Here is a 22,682-nt window from a genome sequence, read left to right as displayed (position 1 = left end):
TATTTTGTGACTTGTGCCTGAAGGATGTTTTCTCAAAAGGGAATTATGCACATTACATCTTGTTCTGGCCATGTGTTGGCCACCCTCCCGGTCAAGGGCTTCTTTTTGCAGAGGGGCTGAGTGTTTATTTTGGTTAACAGCGATGCCATATAGAAGCGACTATTCAATGGTGCAGGGACAGAATGAGCTTCCATTAGAATAACCAGACATTTGAGAAGTAATCCCTATTACAAGACATTTTTCCTGGCACCAGAACCACATAAGCAGTGGTTTAGTACACAGGATTCCAACGTGGGTGACTGAAGCACATCAAGATTCCCATTGTTTTAGTCCAAAATAAGAAGAGAACACATCTCAAGTGGGCTCAGACGCTGGGGACTCGTGTGAAGGTGATGACAGCTTATCTCACTGGAAACAAAGATGATGCGGCCTCCTGGAAACCAGGATACTCACTGACACAGTCATGCACCCTGGCTCCTAGGCAGTGCAGGAGTTCACACCTCCTCCCATTTCTCAAGGGCTGCATAACCACCTCCAAGCCTCAGTTTCCTCATCTACATAATGAAGTGGTCACAGAGTGGTCAACGGCAAGGACTCAGAAGCAGAATGTTCACTCTTGCCATTGTCGTCTCCTAAACTTTTGGCTGATCACTCAGTTTGCAGGTCCGTTTCCTCATTGGTGAAATGAGCATTGCCAGGCTCTGGGGTGGTCGTGAGGTCGAAGTGGGTTAATACCCCCCAAGTACTTAGCACAGTGTGGGTGCTAGTCAGGCTCAGGCAGGTTAGTATTGTCTGTCTCTTGTGAGCAGCTTCCTCTGCTCTCATGTGGCCAAAAATAGCCACAGCCAAGAGTAGTATTAACACTACCAGTAGTATCAAACTTTTACTCCCTAAGCATTTTATAAACATTTTCATTTTAACCTCATAAAAATCTCTTTGAAATAGTTATCTTTATTATCCCCACATTCCAGTAAGTTTCAAAGAGACCAGGTAAGTCACCCTGAGTCACACAGGCAAACTGGAGCCAACCCCACACCTGTCTGATTCAGTCGCCTAGTGTGGGAATAGGTGATCTTATCGGTCCAGTGGCTCCAGTCCCTGATGGTGTGGTGCACTGTTCTCAAGCTTGGTTTCTTAGTTTCTTAGTTCAGTTTCTTGAGAAGAATGTGATGGACTAGGCTCAGGCTACAGATTTCTTTCCCTCCTGGGTTAGGTGTGCACCTTTGGGTCAGTCAGCTGAGTCCAAAGTGGGGGGGCCATGGGGTTCCAACATGGTGGTCTAAATCACACAGAGACTGAGAGCTTTTACCAGATGGGGAAGGCGGGCAATAAAACCTTCCTAGTATGCACCCCCATTCTGTCCTAAACTTGTCTCAGTGTTCTCTCCAGAGGGTTAAGGACTGCAGATCTTTCTTTCTCCTGCAGAGCTTGGCTTAGGCATCAGGGACTTTGCTGGCAAGCTCAGTCCCACCCATTTCTGGAATCAATCTACCCCACATTAGCAGTACATTGAGTGCCCTGTGTGTGCCAGTGGGTGGGGTCTGGAAGTTAGTCTGGCAGCCCTAAGCAGCAAGGATCGATGTATCCACTATGCCGTCCTCTTGCTAAGTCTTTCTGATGATGTTCCTGCCTGGTTCTTAGAATTGTGCTCCAGTTCTATGGTATTGTGAGACCCTTTCAATGAGCCTGACCGTTTGTCTAGAACCTTCCCTTCCTCCCCACTACCTGGGGCCCCAACCACTAACTGACATCTGTATTAATCCAAACGGCTGTGAAGCACAGATGTGCTCAAGGAAGAATTCTTTCTACCATGCCCACCCACCCCAAATCAGGACCCTTTGCATACATAGTTCATTTTATTTTTGTAGAAACTTTTCTTTTTTTTGGCTTGTGGCCTGTAGGGGGCTCCGAACCTCTCACCTTGGTGTAATCAGCACCACACTCTCCTAAGTGAGCTAACCAGCCAGCCTGCATAGTCTTAAACTTTTTTTAATGGAAATTTAAAACACACACAAAAATATACAGAATCATAAAATAAATCCTCATGCACCCCTCACCCACTTTCAAACATGATCAATGCTTGGCCAGACTTGTTTTATCTATACTTTCACCTAATCTCCTCCAATGTTATTTTGAAGCAAATTACAGACATCATATCATTGTACCTGTAAATATTCAGTGTACACCTCTAAAACTATTAGAACTGTGTGTTTTTAACATTATCACACCTAAATATATTAATAATGATTGCTTAATATCATCAAATAATTCAGCCAGTGTTTATTTATATTCCAAGAAGTCTCATAAATGTTTTAATTTTTTGGTTTTTAACAGTTTGAGTCAGTATCCAGGTAAGGTCATGTATTGTGATTTGTTGGTCATATGTCTAGATTTTGTCTCCATCTCTATTTCTTTCCTTGTAATTTATTTCTTACAGAAATTGTAATTTATTTCAAATAGTGTTCTGTAGAGATTCCCAATTGGGCACTGCTGATGGGACATCCCCATGTAAATGAGTATTTGGGTAGAAAGTCTGGATCATATTTAGATTTGATTTCTTTTGGCAAGACCACTTCATAGGTGGTTCTGTGTTCTTCCACCAGAGGCACAAAATGTCTGATTATCTCTCTTTGGGGGTGAGTAGCTGTCGATGCTCAATGCTGAAATTTATTAATTTATGAGGACTTGCAAAATGCTTAGGTTTGAATCCTTCTTCATTTATCGGGTGGAATACTTTTTAAAAAAGAAACTTCACCTCATCTGCCTTTTGGTTACCCAATGGCACAGTTCATATAGAAAAAAGGAGAATAAATGCTCGATTTTCTTTCTTTACTCCACAGCTTGATGAACATGGAGTTAGTTCTTTAGCATGTTTCAAGAGAGAGCAATGAAGGTTTTTGAGAAGTATCATGGAATTAATTATAAAGCTGATGCTATGAGCTTTAGTGATACTTATATTTAATATGTTTTGATCCATTTCAGTTATCTTAATTCATGCTCAAACCGTTCCATCTTTGGTCAGTGAAAGTGTCTTCAGATCGGCTTCTGAGCCCTTTAATATCTCCTCTCCCCTTGGCAGATTATCAGGAGCCTAGATTGGACCCAAGTTTTTTTGCATGTTTAGCACAATATCTGGCACATAGTGAGAATTCAACAAATGGTAGCTATGAATGTGATGATTATTTATAGAAATCTTAACCCCTTCCCCACCCAGGGCCAGTACTTTAACTTGGTTTCTTTAATACTCACCCTATGCAGCCCTGGCTTATGGGGAATCGGGGGGAGAGGGCTCCATTTCTCTCTCTTTCGATAAGCCTATGTCCTTATCTCCACCCCTCCTACTAATCCATCTCCCAGGGGGATGGAGGGACATGTCTCAGTGGCGGGATTGAGACCAGGGGAAGTGAACGTACACAGCACAGTGCCTCCTGAGCTCGCTCTCAGGGACAGGCTTGGTCCACAACTGCGTGGGTTGCAGGGCGGCTGCCTCCTCCGTGGGGTGAGCGGTCAGGGCAGTTACACCCGAGGCTGGGTGTACGTGTAATTCAGGGGGGAGGAGCAGAGGCCTGCTTTTCCTTCACATCCAAGTTGCGTTCTCTAATCCAGCCGTAGCAGCCATAAAGCTGATATGTTGGACCTCACCTGACTCCTCTTTCTGCTTCTCAAATGGCATTCAAAGGAAAAAAGAATGTGATAAATCAGCATCTGAGAAATGCCACCAGTTGCCCCCCTTTCCCACCAGCCGTCTGAGGAGGTCCCATCATCCCTCATGGCAAATTCTGCACAAAGGGATCCAGAGACTCTCGACAAAGTGCGGTTGGTAGTAGAGGAAGAACTGTGAGGTGTGAAGCTGGACACACAAGTCATCTAGCACGTTTCTTAAACAGGGGTGTCTGAGGCAAGACGGGAGTCTTTCCATTTGTAAACCTTTCAGGCATTCGGGAAACGGAAGGCTGTTTATGCAGCTGCTCTGTGCGCCCAGCCAGCCCTGCGGTGCGCACGTGCCTCCCGGTGCTGGCTGTGCAAATGGAGCCTGACACTGTTAGTGCCACGTACCCGCCACGCCCGAAGCCCCAAATCTGTTCCTTTTAGGTTAATTTGAAGTAAGCTCAGGGCTGACTGGTTAGGGTAGATGTGGACCAGATGTGAAATAGACTCCAAATAAGCATATATTAAATAAGGTAGACATTTATTTCTCTCTCAGCTGACATAGTGTCTCTGTTTCACAAAGGTGTCAGGAGTCCCAACTCGTTCCATATTTTGGTTCCATCCTCCGTGAGACACTGCCTTTACCTTTACAGGGTGTCACCCTTGCTTCTTGCCAGGGTGGGGGCAGTTTTAGAGGCTTCCATACTTGGTTTTTCATACTATATAGCTCTTACCTCTCAGGCCGAGGAGCCAGTGTAGGGGATGTGCCAACTACCAATTCATTGCAGTTACACCCACAGAGATGGAGGAAATCTCTGCAATAGGTTTAGGTAGATCTAGGGATGCTGCAGCTCCCTCTGACTTGGGACTGGGCCATGACTCTATTTATTATCTGGTCTCCATGTGTTCCCACTCTAATGAGGAAAGGGGTCATGATGATGATTTGCGTCTTCAAGGATTAATGTCAGCTCAGACCCTATGTCAAACAGCTCTCAAAATGTTTGGGTACTCTCCTTTCTGCAGTGTCCGGTTACCTGAATAAGTGAACACAGGCTCCTTTGGGGGAAAGATGGGAGCAATTGCAATCATATCCTCTTACTGGATATGAAGTGCCCAGCCACTCCTTGCCTCAATGAGACCTGGGTTGTACAACTGGCTCTGGTGTGGGAACTGGGCAAGGGGCAGTTGCCCTCAACTTTCTCACTGTATTCTTGGTTTATTTTGATTGTATAGGTTGAACAATACCCTTGTTGCCTGTCTGCCTGACTTGTCTCTAAGAATCTGTGTTCTATTAATCTTCTCCATAATTCTCTCTGAAATCATGTCACTCATCCCACTGATGGTAACTCCAACCATCTCATTTGTTAAAAAAATTGCGCCAGCCATGCTTCTGATGGTTAGGGATGTGCATCTCTTATTTTGGAATTGTATCATTCTCATGACTTCAGTGAACCCAGCTCTCTAATGACATCTCCTCCTGTCATCCTTGGCCTGCACAGGACAGCCATACTGATCTTCTCAGTGATGCTGGTGCTGCAGTGACAAGGCATTTCTTATTGCTTTGGCAAATGGAGGATCCTCTGGGATGTACCTCAAGTCATCTGGTGGGTGCTCTGGTTTTCATAGCGTATCCATACTAGCATGCCCTCTTCCCTCCGTCTTTTGATCTCTTCTTCCACCATTGACCATGGCAGCTCTGGCATTTCTGCTTCACTTAGGATGGGCCAAGAATTTCTCCGAGCTTCTAGGAGCCATCCTAGCAGCATGTCTGCACTGTCTCTCAGGGTGCTTACCAGGGTGTTAGCTCCTAATTCAGAGGGAATGCCCCTATGTTGATAAACTCTCCCTTATCCAACTTTATTTTCAAATTCCCTTCCCCCTCAATCCAGCACCCCTGGAATGCAATTCCATTTGTAATTTCCTGGCTCCTGCCATTGCCTGTTGTCAAGGTCCTGCAGGTCCCCAGGGTAAAGTCTGATCCTTCCTTATAGCATTCAGCACCTCCCCAGCTGTGTTGTGTTGGGAGTTGGGACTTGCTTTTGGCTTAGAGGCTGGAGGGGGGTGTGGGCAGATCCCACGGGCACACACATTCTCTCATATGGGAGGGGCCTCTGCGTCACCTACAAGGAAGCAAGCAGTGATGGAGTATAACAAGAGTGGAGGCCAGACGTTTGGAAAAATCTGTCTGTTTTCAGGCCCAGACATTCAGAGAAACCTGAGGATTCATGCTTTTTCAAGTGCATTAACCCGGGGGTCATCCCATGTCTCAGAGTCCCAGGCTTTCCCAGTCGGCATCCTGACCTTACCATAGCAAATCTGCCTCAGGTTGAGACTCTAACCTCCTTTGCATAGGAGATGAGAGTCTCTTTGTATGGTGCTCAGGAGGCTCTTGTACTTTTAGTTGACTATTAATCACCCACCCTCAGTCTTTTCACGTCTTTTCCCAATGCATACATTGCTCTCCAGCAACAGCCATTCAATTCTGTTGCCCTTATAATGACTATTTCCCACATATTTTAAAAGTATCTGATATGTTGCTCCCTGTAGTGCCTTTCCTTCCACCCTTATCCCATTGCATTTCAACACTGGTGGAAGTTTTGCCAATTACAACACCATCTTGTGCTGGGTGCTATGTAAACTTGGTGTAACAACAGTAATGGGGTGCTCATTGCTGGTGGGCTGTTGGCTGGCAGTCCCAGATCCCATCTTAGCATCTTCTTTCTCAGACTATTCCTGGCATCCATTAGGTCATATTTTCAGGGAGCAGACACTGAGCAGAGAGTAGAATGCATACGTTTACCCGGGGTGTGCTCATGATGGACACCTGTAGTGGCAGGGAAGGAAGCGAGATCGAGCAGAGAGAGGAGTTAGACTGCCAGTCAGTCTAACTTGCAGGTCTCAGCTGACCCCTCGGGGAAGCTCTGAAGCTGGGATAGCTCTTCAGACTTGTCCCAAGTTTGGGCAAGGGGCTAGACCTTTATATCCCTGTACTGACCAGTGCAATGAACTGAATGTTTGTGTCATCTCAAAATTCACATGTTGAAATCCTAACCCCCAATGTGATGGTATTAGGAAGTGGGGCCTTTGGGAGGTGATTAGGTCCTGAGTGTGGAGCCCTCTTGAGTGAGATTAATGCCTTTATAAAAGGGACTCCAGAAATCTCTCTTGCTTTCTTTCTGCCGTGAAGATAGAATGAGAAGATTGTCATCTGCAGTCCAGAAGAGGGCCCTCACCAGAACCCAACCATGCTGGCTGACCTCGAACTTCCAGCTTCCAGAACTGTGAGAAATACATTTTTGTTGTTTAGAAGTCACCAGTCTATGGCACTTTGTTATAGTAGCCCAAACAGAGTAAGACCACCAGTGACCACTGCAGGCTGCCCTTGGGAAGGCGGAGTGTCCTTGAATGAGGTGGCTTTCTTCAGGAAATAAAAAGCAATTTCTAGAGAAGGCTGACAGTTGAGATCTCTCAGCTGGCAGCCGTCCCAGTAGCTGAAGGAATAACGAAAAAAAAAAAAAAAAAGGGCACAATATCTTGTAGATCTACCCATTAAGTGGGTTCTATTTTCCCCTCTTGGATCTGGCTTGTCGTGACCTGGTTTGGCCAAAGCAGCAGCGAATGTAAAGTCGTGAAAAGTGCTTGTGCACTGGGCGTGCCCTCTCTTGCTATTGAGAGCCCTTCCATGGCATGTGGAGAAGCCTAGGGGATAGCGCCTGGAGGAGGAGAGGGAAGGCCTCAGACAGGTGTCTGTGGTGTCCTAGACCACCCAAGCCTGGCCAGAGGGGCCCACGGACCATGGGAAATAAGTGTTTGTTGTTTTCAGCCATATGATTTTAGGAGTCGTTACACAGCAAAAGCTTATTGACAAGTAGGCCTGTGTGCTCCTCACACTTGGTCTGACCTATCAGAATGTTTTGGTATTTAGAAAACTTATTTTATTTCCCTTTCCCAGGTTTCTACATTTCTAATAAAACTCTAGCCAAATCCATGTTTTTCTTTTTTAGAGCCTTTTACAATGCACCCTTTCAATTACTCTTTTCAGTTTAGAAAAGAGAATATAAGAGGCCTTTACTGTTCATATTTGCTAAAGAAAATATATGCTTTCAGAGCTGCCAGTGTTACTGAACAGAAAACACAATCACCACCGGAAAGCCCAGGCACTGTTATTTGATCATAAATGTTCTGAAGAGAGCAGTATGCTGATTATTAGCTGAATGGAGGTTTTGGAGGAGCATTTGAGGACCTGATGCAGTGAATTAAGTGGAAATGTGCTAAAATGAAAAAGAAAAAGCAAACCAAAAGAAAACGCAAACCAAGCACCTTCTAGTTGCTTATTGGAAAAATATTTTCACAGTCCATAGTTCTTGGCACCCAAGTAGGACTTCGATAAATGTTTGTTGGATGAACAGATGAATCCGTGGATGGTAGGAGTGTGTGCTCCTGTGCTTGAAAAATGTGCTGTCCTGCTGCCCAGGCCTGGAGATCTTGGAAGGATGAAATTGGCATTAAAATAGAGGAGCTGGGTTCAGTAATCTTAAAGACTTCTCTTCCTAGCCCCTATAGAACTCCAAGTCAAATCTAGGGCCTTCTGTAGGCAATGACTCTTCCCTCTCTATGCCTCTGTTTTCTCTTCTGAAAATAATAGGATTGAACCATTTTGAAAGCCCAGGTTTTAGGATTCACCAGGAAGTAAAGGAATGTGCCTGGAGACAGAGTCATCTGGGTTTACTTCCTCACTAGGCCTCTCAACAGCTATTTGTGTGACCGTGGACAAGTTACTCAAACTCTCTGTGATTCAGTTTCCAAATCTGTATAACGGCGACAACAATCTTACTTGCAAGGTGGTTGGGAGAATTAGAAATAATATATGTAAGGCACCTGGAATGTGGGTTCTAAATAGCTGGAAATTATGGTTAATTTAGAATGGGTAAGTTGCAGATTGGTGTAGGATGGGGAGAATAAAATTTGTACTATTCCAGTGGATCTCGTGATTCATCTGGTATTTCTGATTTGATTCATAATCGTCAAATATTGGGGGGAACCCCTCTGTGCCCATTCAGCTTCCCATCTTTAGGAAGCATTCTGAACTCTGTCTTTCTGATGATTCCCTCCTCCAAATGCCCACGGGGACGAGCCACATTTCTCAAGCTGCTAAATCGAATGGCAGCAGCTTTTTATTCCGTACGTTTCTCATTCCAAGATGTTGTTTCGAATATTTTCAGCGACTATGCACAAACTCTGGTCTGCTGTGTTTTGCCTTATAATTTTTCCTTTTTGCACATTTCAGATGCCTGCTTTTGGGTTTTGCATTATTCTGTGGTTTCCTACCCATTTGCTCCGCCCTTTAATTGCTCCACCAGCACTAGATCTCCATTGCCTGCCAAGGCTGTCTCCCCCCCTTTCCTAATATCGCTGGCTTTCCCCAAGGGCCATCTTTAATCCACCACACTCTCGAATGCTTTGCAGAATTGAAACTCCTCTGTTTATCCTGCCCCCTCCCCTCAGCGTCCACGGCAGTTATCTCACTTGGGCTCCCACTTCCTGCTCTTATTCTTGGCTCCCTGCCAGGCATCACACTTTCACATGAAATCCTGCCTCTCCTCACAGGAGGGAAAGGCTGTTTCCATTCATGGAAAGCTCATTTACCACAAAGATGCTCCGCCCTTGCCATAGGCAGGGTGTTCTCGATTTCCTGAAACACCCAGGGCAAGGTTGGAGGGCTCTGGTCCCGGTGGTTATGGACACTAAAGGGAAGTCGGGTTAGAGAACAGTGTGGTCTTTGTGGTGGAGAGGAGAGAGCGTGGACTGTCAGTCCTAGCTGGCCTGGATTTTGGTCTCTGCACCATTTCTTAGACTCAGGTTGATTGTGAAACAAGAATCATAACAACACTCACCCTCACAGCATTATTGGCAGGATCATGAATGGAACGGGCTTAGCACAGGGCCTGGAAAATGGTATTTGCTCTATAAGTATTTCCCCCCCCCCCGCCCCCTTTTTATTGATTGCTAAGGCCTCAGGGTCAGTTTGGATCTCAATAAGAAAGAGAATGCATGTCAAAGGGTTTAAGTGAAAAGAATGTAGTGTAAGGATTATTTAGAGAGGTGTGGGTAGGGGATGAGAAATACCCCAAGACCAGCAACAGTGAGAAGCCAGAAGCACCTGCTGAAGGGCAAGGTCGGGGTGAGCTCCTACCATACCTGATGAGAGCTGGAGCCACGAGACAGGGGGCTGGGCAGACTGGCACCTGGAAAGTGTTCTGATCGTTTCCTCCCCTCTTTCCCAGGACTTGAGATTTCTAAAAAAATATACAAATCCAAGCTTTGTTTGTTTGTTTGTTTTTAAGTTAAAGTGTTTAGCTAGGAGCTGTGGCTCAGGAATTCAGCCACTGCTAAAATTATAGACCGTCAAAGAGCAAGGGGACTAAATATCCCCCTCTTCTCTCTTCCTGCCCTTGCCTTCCATTGACTCACCCCAACTGGAAGCCAGAGGGCCTGATGGTGAAATCCAGTGGTACAAACCTTCCAGGCACAGAGAAAGGCAGTGAAAGTTGGAGTATGAACTGGAGGAGTGAAGAATCATTTTGTCATTTGTCACGTGTTAGCTGGCATTTTGCACAAGGCTCTGAGCCTCAGTTTCCTGTAAAGTGGGCATCAAACTAATGTGCTTGTCTACTTCACAGGGATATTATGAAGATCCAGTAAAAGTGTTGTAGGCGTTTTCTGACCAAATGATCCTCTTCTTCACTGGCATTATCTCACCAAATTCCCCAACAATCAGGAGAATATAAGGCAGAGAAGCCAAGGGACAAGAATGAGCACTTTATTTTTTTTTTTTTATTTTTATTTTTTTTATTTTTTTTAAATTTTATTTTGTCGATATACATTGTAGCTGATTAATGCTCCCCATCACCAAAACCTCCCTCCCTTCTCCCTCCCCCCTCCCCCCCAACAATGTCCTTTCTGTTTGCTTGTCGTATCAACTTCAAGTAATTGTGGTTGTTATATCTTCTTCCCTCCCCCCCCCGATTTGTGTGTGTGTGTGTGTGTGTGTGTGTGTGTGTGTGTGAATTTATATATTAATGTTTAGCTCCCTCCAATAAGTGAGAACATGTGGTATTTCTCTTTCTCTGCCTGACTTGTTTCACTTAATATAATTCTCTCAAGGTCCATCCATGTTGTTGCAAATGGCAGTATTTCATTCGTTTTTATAGCTGAGTAGTATTCCATCGTGTAGATGTACCACATTTTCCGTATCCACTCATCTGATGATGGGCATTTGGGCTGGTTCCAACTCTTGGCTATTGTAAAGAGTGCTGCGATGAACATTGGGGAACAGGTATACCTTCGACTTGATGATTTCCATTCCTCTGGGTATATTCCCAACAGTGGGATGGCTGGGTCGTATGGTAGATCTATTTGCAATTGTTTAAGGAACCTCCATACCATTTTCCATAGAGGCTGCACCATTTTGCAGTCCCACCAACAATGTATGAGAGTTCCTTTTTCTCCGCAGCCTCGCCAGCATTTATCGTTCATAGTCTTTTGGATTTTAGCCATCCTAACTGGGGTTAGATGGTATCTCAATGTGGTTTTGATTTGCATTTCCCGGATGCTGAGTGATGTGGAGCATCAAGAATGAGCACTTTAGAGTCAGAAGAAGTGGGTTGTCAATCTTGTCTTAGCCATACTTTCTAACTGTGGGATCACAGGCAAGTAACTTAACCTCTCTGAACCTCAGCTGCTGTCTTACTTTGAGATTTCCCCCAAAACAAATACTGAGACAAGTATCTGAGTGCAGGTAGTTTATTTGGGAGCTGATTCCAGGATGCATAGAGAGAGAGTGGGCAGTGAATCAAGGAAGGGAGGAAAGCCGATTGTGGGTGCATTAATGAGTGGACAAGTAGGTCTTGATTCCTCAGGGGCCTCTGAGAGACTGCGTAGGACACATCCCTGCATTTTCTACGTCAGGCTGAGGGTGCTGGGATTTTTATCGACCAACTGTCATCCCTCATTGGCCGAGGATTGTTCCTCGGGACTTTAACTCTCTGGCCATTTCAGACTGCCTGATGTGAGCAGAGGATACTCAAGCATCCGGAGAATGCCACGGGGCAGAGAGACACAGGAAGCCACATAGATGCCCTCCAAGGTGCCACGAGGAAATGGCTGGGGGACCAATGGCATCTGCTTTGGTTTTCTAATTTGCATGGTAGGGATGATGTCTATCCCACAGGGCAGTTGTGCAGATTGAATGATTAATGATTAAATGATTAAATGTCTACCAGGTGCCTGGCTTATAGTAGGTATCCAATAAAAAGGAGGTATTTATAATAAATATGAGTAAATGTTATTCATGTGTTACAGATTGAGGCAAACGAGACTCAGAGAAATGAAGACATTTGCCCTAAATCACATACACAGTTCTTAAGTGGCCAAGTCAGATCTGACTCCAAGTTTGTTGCCTTTCCACCCTGCCTGCCGTAGCTACCTCCTGTTAATAGACTATACATTACAGTGCCTTTGCTTCATAAAGTGTGAGAAGCTCCATAAATATAAAATGTTTGTAGTCCCAGACTTGCTCGCTCAGATCCGAGTTCAGTTGACTCACGGCTAGTTCCTCCCTCAGCCCTGATCCTCATAAGCTCAGATATATATTTGCTTAGTCCCCTGGGATCTTGCATTCTGTGCCCCAACAATCCCGACCCTTCATTAGTGATGCCGAGGTGTCTCCACATATTTCAAGGGGTGCCAGAAAGTCTCCAGACAAAATAAAATACGCTGTAAAACACGAAGGGTATAAAACTCTGGACACCTTGTTCTCCATGCAGTGTTTCCTTTTAAAAACAAATATTTTGAAAAGCCCTCTTTGCTTTCCTTCTAATACACACACAAACTCCTATAAAAAGCATACCTGTTTTTCAAAAGAAATTGTGGTAAAATATACAAAACATTTGCCATTTTAACCAGTTTTAAGTGTGCACTTCTGTGTTATTTAGTACATGCACATTGTCCTGCAACCACTATCCATCTCTGGAACTTTTTTCATCTTCTCAAACTGCAACTCTGTACTCTTTAAACAATAACTCCCCGTCCCTGCCTCCCTCCAGTCCCGCAACCGCTATTCTGCTTTCTGTCTCTATGACTCTAGCTCCTCTGGGTTCCTCCTGTAAGTGGAATCACACGGTGTTTGTCTTTTTCTGACTGGTTTATTTCACTTAGTGTCATGTGTTCAAGCTTCATCTGCATTACAGCATGTGTCGGCCTTCATTCCTTTCTATGGCTGAATTATCTTCCATTGCATGTATATACCACATTTTGTTTATCTATTCGTCTGTCAATGAACACTAGGGTTGTGTCCACTTTTGGTTATTGTGAATAAGGCTGCTATAAATGTGGGTATACAAATATCTGGTCGAGTCCCTGCTTTCAATTTTTTTTGAGTCTATACCCAGAAGTATAATTGCTCGATCATATGGTAACTCTTATTTTTAAATTTTTGCAGAACTGCCATCCTGTTTACCATAGCAGCTGAACCATTTTACACTCCCACCAGCATAACTGTTGTATAAAGGAGAAAAATAGGGAAGTAATTGGTAATTAAATAGTATGTAGTATTTCAGAATGTCAGTGCTGGAACTGGACCACGTAGAGACATAACGTGGTGGTTGTGCGTCTGCCCCTTGTATGCCACCAACGCAGGCCAACGTGTAGGTGCCGTTTGGCCGATGCCATTCCTTGAGTGCCTTGCTCTCAATGACTTTCCCAAACAATGAACAACTCCTGGTAAAGTTCTAAATTAAACACAGTGCCATCTACATTCGTGTTGTAACAATACCTAGAAATTGAGTCAATAGTTAAAATGTACAAAGGGTACCTTGTATTTATATGTGAAACGGAATTATAATCAAGAAATTATGGACAGATTTTTTCATCTGCATGAATTTCCAGCAGGGACATTTCAAAGTGTGGGGTGGTGATCCTTTTTTATTGTGCTGAATCATTTTATACCTCACTTACTGATTTCTAGTGGTACCCCACCTCCCAATATTGTGAGCAAGCATGCCCCTACAAATTCCCAAAATGTCTCCTAGGAAGTGAGATACAGACCCCATGGAGAAAGGCTCTAAACAAGTCCATCCATTGTTCTATACGTGGTAGGTGAGTGATTTCTGGTTGCTTGACAGTAACACTGGGAATTGTTGGAGCAAAGGTCATGTGCATTTTAATATGTCCAAGGTGTCCAAAGTCTTGGTCACAAAAATCAGCATATGGGATATCTTCCACTAGTTTCTTATATCCCATAGGACCTTAATTGTTCTCAAAATCTGTTTTCTGTGCCTCAGCCACAGATAAGAAGGTCTGAGGGCATGGGCATGTGTATCCTTGATGAGAAGGAACAAAAATAAGACAGATGTGTGAAAAATATTGAAGAACAGATAAACACAAAAAATGGCTTAGTATTTTTGAGATTGGATACTGGAGAATTAACATGCCATAAACATGGAGAGGGTGGTAAAGTATTATATTGGCAGCTGGCTCCAGAATCCACAGATGGAGAACTGCCTGTGACTAGGTGTCTGCAGTGAGAAGTGAGGCCCAAAAGATGCTCTGGAAGGAGAGACTGAAAGGAAGGCAATGCATTTGGGAGGAGGAGGACTGGCTTTTAATTTTTTCCTCCACCATCCATAAGATGTGAAATTTGAGACAAATTGCTTATAAGTGCCAGTTTCTCCATCTGAAAAATGGGGCAAATCCCAGCCCCAACCTACCTCCCAGGGCACCTGCTGCTCTGCTCACCTCATGCCTGAAATGTTAATAATTCTCCTGTGTCTTGTCAGGGTTCTCCAGAGAGCTAGAACCAACAGAATAATGTCTATACGCACTGAGAGATTGATTTTAAGGAATTTGTTAATGTGATTTGTTTTAAGGAATTTGTTCATGTGATGTGAACATTTGTAGGGCAGGCCAGTAGGCTGGAAACTCAGGCAATCGTTGATGTCACAGTCTTGAGTGTGAAATTTGTAGGGTAGGCTGTCATACTGGACAGCCAGGCAGGCTTTCTATGAGACAGTCTCGAGACAGAATTCCTTCTTTATAAAACCTCATTTTTTGCTCTTAAGGTCTTCAAGTGATTGGATGAGACCCATCCACGTTATTGAGGGTAATCTCTTTTGCTTAAAGTCAACTGACTGTGGATGTTAATTACATCTACAAAATACCTTCACAGCAACATCTAGACTTATGTTGGATCAAACAGCTGGGCACCATAGCCTGACAAAATTGACACAGAATTTCACCCTCACCTCTTGGACACATGGAAAGCCAGATATCATAGGGGTCCAATCCACGACTACGAATTGAGCACTTGGGGTCTGCTCCACCTATCACACAGCCAAGAACACACCCCTGGCTTGCTCTGGGTCTCCCATCCTTCCTTAGTAAAGTAGCTGTTGGAGCACAGTCTTTCCACGCCCTGGGAAGAACTTTTCACAGTCAAGTGTCCCTGACAGAACAAGAAGGACCAAGCGTCTCCCTGGCTGAGTGTGGTCCCAGTGGCATCTCTAGTACCAAGGACCCCATACGCATGGATGAGTGAAGCTGGAGGAGCTGCAAAGAGGTGGCCTTCCTCGATCCCAGGCTCTCTGCATTTCTCTGTCGTTACCAGCCTCTTGTCTCACTAGACTAAAAGGCCCTCAGTGTGTGCCATGTCCCCAGAGAGCAGGCCCCGTTGGCCCTGGGCCCACAGCTGCGTGTGTGGAAGAGACTACCTGCCAGCTGCCTGAGCTGGGCTCTGGGTGGTTCATCTCTTCCCAGGGCTTTGTGCACCTGCTGCTCGGGACCATTTGGATTGGCTTTTCTAGGTCAGGCTGCAGGGAAACTAAGGACACTAATGGGTCCAGAGATCATGGCTTTCCTGAAAGGTGTGCCCCAGGTAGCCTGGGCCCCAGCAACCTCCATGATCCATGGACACAGGAAGCTGTTACCAAGATTTTTGCAGTTTTGAGCACATGAGCTCTTGTGGTTTGTATCCAAGTTTGCTGTCTCCTTTTTACCTCTTGTCATCTCCAGTAGGTGCAACACAGCCTCCTGCATGACGGACTTTCACAGGAAATCCACACCTTCCAAATGTTTTGTGGATTTCAGTAGAATTTCCTCAAGACTTGGGGGTGGTAAAGGTGGTTGAGGTTTACCTATGTTACCTACATTTCATCCTCCCATCGGCCTCATGAGGTAGACATTATTAGTTCTGCTTTGCTAAGCTTTTTGACCAAGGCCACACAGCTAATAAACGAGGGGCTTTCAACCATTTACTTTGTACCGTGTCCCTCTTAGGATCCCAGGACACAGGAGCACTGTGTCCACCTGTAAGGTAACAAGACTTAACTGAGCCACTGGAAGTAGTGACACTTGTTGTTCATGTCTTTGTTGGTGTATTTATTCATCTATCCTGCACATGATACATCCCAAGTGTAGAGCTTGCTCCAAGGAGTGTGCAGTCTGAGAAAAGAGCCAGCTGTGTTCCAGAGTGGGGGTGCAGTGGTTTGTGTGTATGTACATAGTCGGGAATGTGGAGGCAGGGGCAGGGAGGTGCAAAAAATACTGCGTGTGGGCTGGCACGGGCCTTCCCGTTGCCAGAGCTCCCAGATGGGAACACCAGTGTCGCCAATGCCTTACTCTTAAATCCCTTCCCAGCTGCACAGTCAATATCAGCCTCACCCAGGTTGGTGGGGAAGGGGTGGGGTGGGGGGCTGGCTGAAGGGGTGGCCATCTTTCTAGGCCCCTGCCTCCAGCAGCATGGTGGTCAGGCAGTTGTATGGGAAGGTCTGTTGAAAAGTGGGACACAACGTAAAGAGCTGTCTGGTCATGACGATACAGCCTCGCTGCCTTTGGCTACTCTCTGCCTGGGGCACTTTCCCTTCTCCCTTGTGTCTAAGGGGATGTGTTGTTCCTCATCCTCCTACTTGCACCCCTGTCCCTGGGCAAGTGCTCTTGGATCTCCAGTGACTTTATCATTGTCACCCCTTCCTGCAGCTCTTTGATGTTATTTCACTGAGCCCACAGTGTGTGTCTCATTTCTGTTTGTCTATATAACTCCTTGTTAAGCCGCCTGTGGCCTGTGATATCTGAGGCTCCTCTCCTACCTCCTCCACACATTCCTGCCAGCAGTACACTGCCCTGGGCACCTTTATCAGAATCATTTGTCCTCGACCAACAGAGCCCTGAGGGAGTGGGGCTCCAGACAGTATTGCAAGCAGGCGCTGTGCCTTCTTGCCTTTGCTGGTCCCCATACCTGCACAGCCTCCACCCACCTCTGCCTCTCAAGGCCTGACTCCTCTCTCTCGAGTTCTGCTTAATCTCCCTTTCTTTTGAACTCCAGATCCCTTAATTCCATCTCTTCTTTGGCATTTATATTAATAGCAATAACTAACTTCTGTCTGGCTAGTATGCCTTATGAAGCTCTCCCCATATATTATCTTTTCTTGTTCTTACCAAAAGAATTGGGTGCATAGCTCCCAGGCACTTCATGTTTACTATGACAGATAATTTACATACTCCTCATTGTCACAGCAACACCACAGTTAGTGTGTGCCCATTATATAGATGAAGAAACTGAAGTGTCTTGCTCAAGTTTATTTAGCCAGGAGTTGAACCCAGGTCTGCCTGACTTCAAAGCTTTTCTTAACCTCCACAACATGTGGCCTTTGGCGTGGACATGGTATTCTACCGAGCTCCATTTATAAATGTGGAAACCTAGGCTGAACGAGTAGAAGTAACTTGCCTGAGATGGCAGATGCAGGACTCTGGTCTGAGTCTTCTGGTTACAAATCCCAGACTCCCCCCTCAACATTGCTGCTTCTCATGGCTGTTTATCTCTGTACTGTGGAATATTCTTAAAGCAAATGTACTTCACAGGGCGTGGTTTCCCAGAGCCTTGCAGTTTCAAATATTGACCTTGCAGAGGACTAGAAACTTTCCACAGGCTACAAAGTCTCTGGTGTAAGATAAAGATTTGTGGCACAGAAAGGTTGCTGGCTCAAGGACAGACTAGTTACTGATTGATAAGTGTAGATACTGGGAAATTGCTGGAAGGAGAAGGAATGTTTGCTAAGATCAAGCTTTTGTTGGTGGATCACTTAATTGCCTTACTGTAATGTCATCTGGCTTGTTTCACTGAAAGTTACCAGCCTATGTTCTCTTCCTGTAACTTCCTGGCCTGGAAAATAAATGCAGGAAGAGAACCCCAATTCAGGGTTAATTTCCCAAGGAAAGGATGCCTCTCTCTTGAGCATTCCCAAGGGAATTTAATCGCTTCGTGGCCTCTCACTGCTCAGAAGAGATGGGCTTTGAGTAATCCTTTTTTGCATCTCCGTCACCCAGGGGAAGTGCGGTGACAAATCCATGGGGGCAAAGCAACAAAGCAACACTGTACAGTCACTGATGTTCATGATTAACCTCCACGCAATGCAAGGAATATGAGGGTAAGATCTGTGTCTGATTTGCCTAGGTGGATCTCCAAATTGCCAAATTACCTGTGAAGGATAACAGAGAAGGGAGCAGGAGTGGGCGGGATAGCTTCAGGCTACAATGTGGGCCTGACCCCTGCAAGCAAGAGCAGGCAGGGAGGCGAAAGGCTCCCCTTACCTGAAGAAGTAAGGAGAAGAGGCCTGGCTCTGGTAGTCCCTCATGTTCAGCCTTTGACTGGAGCTCCAGGGAGAGGGTGGACTTGGTGCAAATGCTGTAGTGATTCTGAAGGTCCAGCAGCTGTTGGCTGTCAGTCAACCGTGCCCTCCACCAATGGTCTCCTGAAGGGAGATCTGAGCAGCTCATCTGCACAGGCAGCACATGGATGAAACCAATGCTTTGGACCCAGAAAAATCGGGCTTACTGGCCATGTGACCACAGGTTAAGTCAATTAGGGTTTTTTTTGAGTTCATTTACTTACCTTTAGCTGACAGATGAATTAGATGGGGTAATGTATGTAAGGCACCTGTCATGGTACAGCTGCTCAAAAATTGCTAGTTACCTTCCCTTGGGGAGGCAGTCTAACACAGTGGTTAGCAGGGAAGATACTGGAGGGTTGGCCTGGTTCAAATCCTGTTTCTGCTACTTGTTAGCAGTGTGATCTTGGACAAGTTACCTAATCCAGATTTCTCCTCAGAAAAATGGAGATAATAATGTCATGGGTTGTCATGAGAAAGAAATGAGACAATCGCTGTAAGGGAGTCAGAGCCTAACAGCCATTCTCTGCGGGCCTTCTCGGCAGGCTTTGCTCTCCAGGCGCCCTGCATGGCTGTGGCCGGCAGAGGGCAGCATCTCTGCAGGAATCTGCCTCGACTCTGGGAGAACGTGACTGGGGCTTTCAAGTTTTGGGCAGAAAAAAAAAAAAAAAAAAAAAAACACCCAAGGATACAAAGCACACTAGACTGCCCGAATGACAGAACGTGCCAGAAGAGATGCGAATGGTATGGGAGAGAGGGCAGTATTTTAGGAAATATTTATTGGTGGGTGGCTGCAGTGAAACAAAATGGAGAAAAATACCAAGAATTTTAAATAAGAAGCCCATGCATGACTTAAGGTGGGCACGCAAAACACAAGCTTCTTATAAAAACGTCACAACTGCTCTCTTTGGGTCTGTCTCGATGGCCCCTAGACCTGGACCCTAGACTGTTTGAACCAAGTGTATTAGAGATCAAGACACTCTTTGAAAACACTCGGAATGCAACTTAAAGACCAACAATCCAGAGTTGCGTGGGTTGAGAGTGGAGCAGTCTCTAGCTGGGTGACTTAAAGCCGTGGAGGTCATCTCTTGGTGGGATGCAGACAAGATTTTGAACAGTCAGAGTAAAAGGCCAGCCCTTTTCACTTAACCCCATGCCTTAGAGAATTTCCCATACCACACATAAAAATTACCTTTCCTTTCTAATGGCTTGATGGCAATCCATTGTATGCATGTGCCAGAATGAAATAATTCTAGTACTAATGAACATGGAAACTCTTTCCAATTCCCCTTTTAAAACACAGTGCTACAAGAGTGTCCTGGGTGTGCCCTGTCCATTTCTGCAGGTCTTTCACTAGGAGGGATGCTTAAAGACGAATTGCTAGGTGGCAGGGGTGAACACGTAGAATTTTGATAGATATTACTGAGTTGCCCCCAAAGTCAGTGCCTACTTACATTCCTGTGTCTTTCTAACAGTCTCTTTATTACAGTCCTCAGATGACAGGTAAGGTTTTAGGTCAAGAATTGATGGCCTTGAGGGGACTACAGCATAGTGATCAAGAGTCAGATAGTGCATTCAAATCCTAACTCTACCTTTCACAACTTATGTGATCTTGGGCACATCTCTTAACCTCTGTAACTTAGTTTTTTTCCATCATAAAATGGGAATACAAATAGTGCCTAATTCACAGGTGGTTATGATAATTCAATGAGTTTATGTATGTAAAGCACCCAGAACAGATGCCTGGCAAACTGCAAGCACTAATCCATTGCTTTGCATTGGCACCCCAGCTTCTCTGATGTGTAACACCCCGCAGTTGGTAGTGAGAGAAATGTGTGAGAAGTTGCAAGATGCATGCGGCACATGAAAATAGTTTAATTGATAACTACCTAAAACTATTTAATATGGAAACAAATGATGTATTATGGAGAAGAATGTAAAATTGGCATGAATTTGAAAACATGGAACTTCAAAAATTGAATACCTGTTGAGGGCTGCTGTGGAGGAGATACTTCAAACCCCCTACCCCCATCAATGTTTTAGCAAATCAGTGAACAGATATTGTGCTTGAAATGATTTCTAATTAGTGCTCTATAAATAGCTGGATTTAAAATAGTCAACCAGGTAATAAAAGTCATACATGACCTATCTTGCTGAGCCCCTGGGAGAGATGGGGCAACCAGAAAAATCTCAGATTTTCAGAATCAACAGAAATCACCGAACTTTGTACTGCTTTCACATTGTCCTTCACTCTGTCCTTTTTTCACTCTATCTTCCTGATGTGTCTATTTTTTTCACATGTAAAAAATTTCTGTCACATTGCAATCAGTTAAAAATCTAGTTTGTCTCCCCCTACCAGTTTATTGAGGTGCAATGTAGAAGTTACTTTAAACCTTGGCTTGGTTACTTAATGAGCATGTGAACTTGGGCAAATTAGCTAATCTCTTGGAGCCTCGTTTGCCTCAGCTGGAAAATGAAGATCATTTCTGTATCAGGTAGGAATCCTTCTGTTGCAAATGCTAGAAAACTCATCCCAAACAGAAATTACTGGCCCACATGAGCAGAGAAGCTGAGAGTTCCCATTTCAGGCATATTTTGATTCAGGATTCAAAAGTTATCCTAGGACCCAATTTCTTCCTCTCCATTCTGATGGAGTTTTGACTCCATTCTCAGACTTAAAATGGTAGCAAGATGGTTGTAGTTGCTCAATCCCCTACACCCCTCATGTTCAAATCCCAAAGGAAAGCCTGTCAGCCTCTGTCCCAGGATTCCCAGCAAAAGTCTCTCTGGGTCTCACTGAAACAGATGGGGGCTTGTGCCTATGCCCGAACCAATCATTATGGCTAGGGCAGTGGGAAGTGTTGATTGGCTTAGGCTAGGTCACACCACCCATCCCTGAACGGAAGTGACGCTCCACAGGATGCCGCTTAGGCTGAGGGTAGGAAGAGGGTATCTTCAAGCCTGAGTTGTCAGATGTTGCTAGACAAAGAGAATGGATGCTGGAATGCAAGAGGCAAATGTTTGCTCTCATATCACTCGGCAACAGGCTTGTGGTGTGGATAATAAGGTGAAATAATAAACAGCACAACTACCTAGCAAAAGTGACACGTTCTGGGAAATTGATGTCAGTTTTCTGCCAATGTCTCCTTTCTGGCAGTCCTTTAGCTATTGTCAGTTTCTCTTTATACTCTATTCTTTTCAGATTTTTGACCACTTTGCAACAATTCCCTAATTGGCATTTCTGTTTGCAGCCCCAACCTCTCTCCATAGTTTTAGTCCCATGTCTCCAACTGACTTTTGATTATTTTCACTTAGTTATCTCACTGCAACCTGCAGATCAACACATCAAAAACCCAGCTCGTCATCTTGAGCCTTACATCAGATTCCTGTTCCTGAATGCCTCACTTTTGCTCTTGGGTCCCTACATCTCATCAGTGACTAAAATTGCTTTGATTCTACATTCATTTCCACTCTCGCTTGATGCCTAGATTATTAAAATGACCCCTTCTGCTGTCTTTAGCCTCACCCCTTCTGTTGTGAACGCTGGATACCTGAGGATGAAGTTCTAGAATTCCACTGCCTGGGTGTCCTATCTTGGTTACAAGTCTTATAAGCTGTGTGAACTTGAGTAAAGAATGTAACCTTATTAACCCTCAGTTTCCTCACTTATAAAATCTGTTTTGTTTTTTCAGTGTCTATTTTCAATTTAAAATCACATGTCGCTTTGATAAAGGACCCAACCTTCAGAGCCATGCGTGGGCAGGCAAGTTTGTGTGATCTGCTGAGCTGATTATACTGTCTCTCCTATGCCATTTGACTCTAGTTGATGATTTACTTCACTCTCTCTTTCTTTTTTTTCAGCAGCAGATATTTTTGATTTAGAGAGTGTTGGCCAACTGTGTAGAAACGCAACTTTCACACCTGTGGAATATCATGTTGCCTGACATTCACTTCTGTAGCACTTCTAATCCTCTCCAGCTCTGGGATATGTAATTATATACACCCCTTCTCAGCTCAGGCTGCTGCAGCCCCACTGCTGGATTGCTTGTCTGTTTCCTCCTCACCTTCCAGTGACCCCTAAGGGGGTTGTTACCTGGGAGGTGAATTCCTCGATGCCGAGGCCAAGGTACTAGATGCAATCACAGGCTCATCTGTAGGAGCCAATGAGCATGTGGTGGGTTATCTGTGGGGCTGGACTTCACCGTGAGTGGGTAAGTGACCACACGTGGGGTGATGGTATGGCTGGGAGCAGACAGACGGGGAACACACCTGGATGAGCATGCTCTACGCCAGCACTGTCTAATATGACAGTCACTA

The sequence above is a fragment of the Cynocephalus volans genome, chromosome 12, assembly GCF_027409185.1.
Source record: "Cynocephalus volans isolate mCynVol1 chromosome 12, mCynVol1.pri, whole genome shotgun sequence".
NCBI lineage: Eukaryota > Metazoa > Chordata > Mammalia > Dermoptera > Cynocephalidae > Cynocephalus > Cynocephalus volans.
This window is presented reverse-complemented; position numbering follows the sequence as displayed.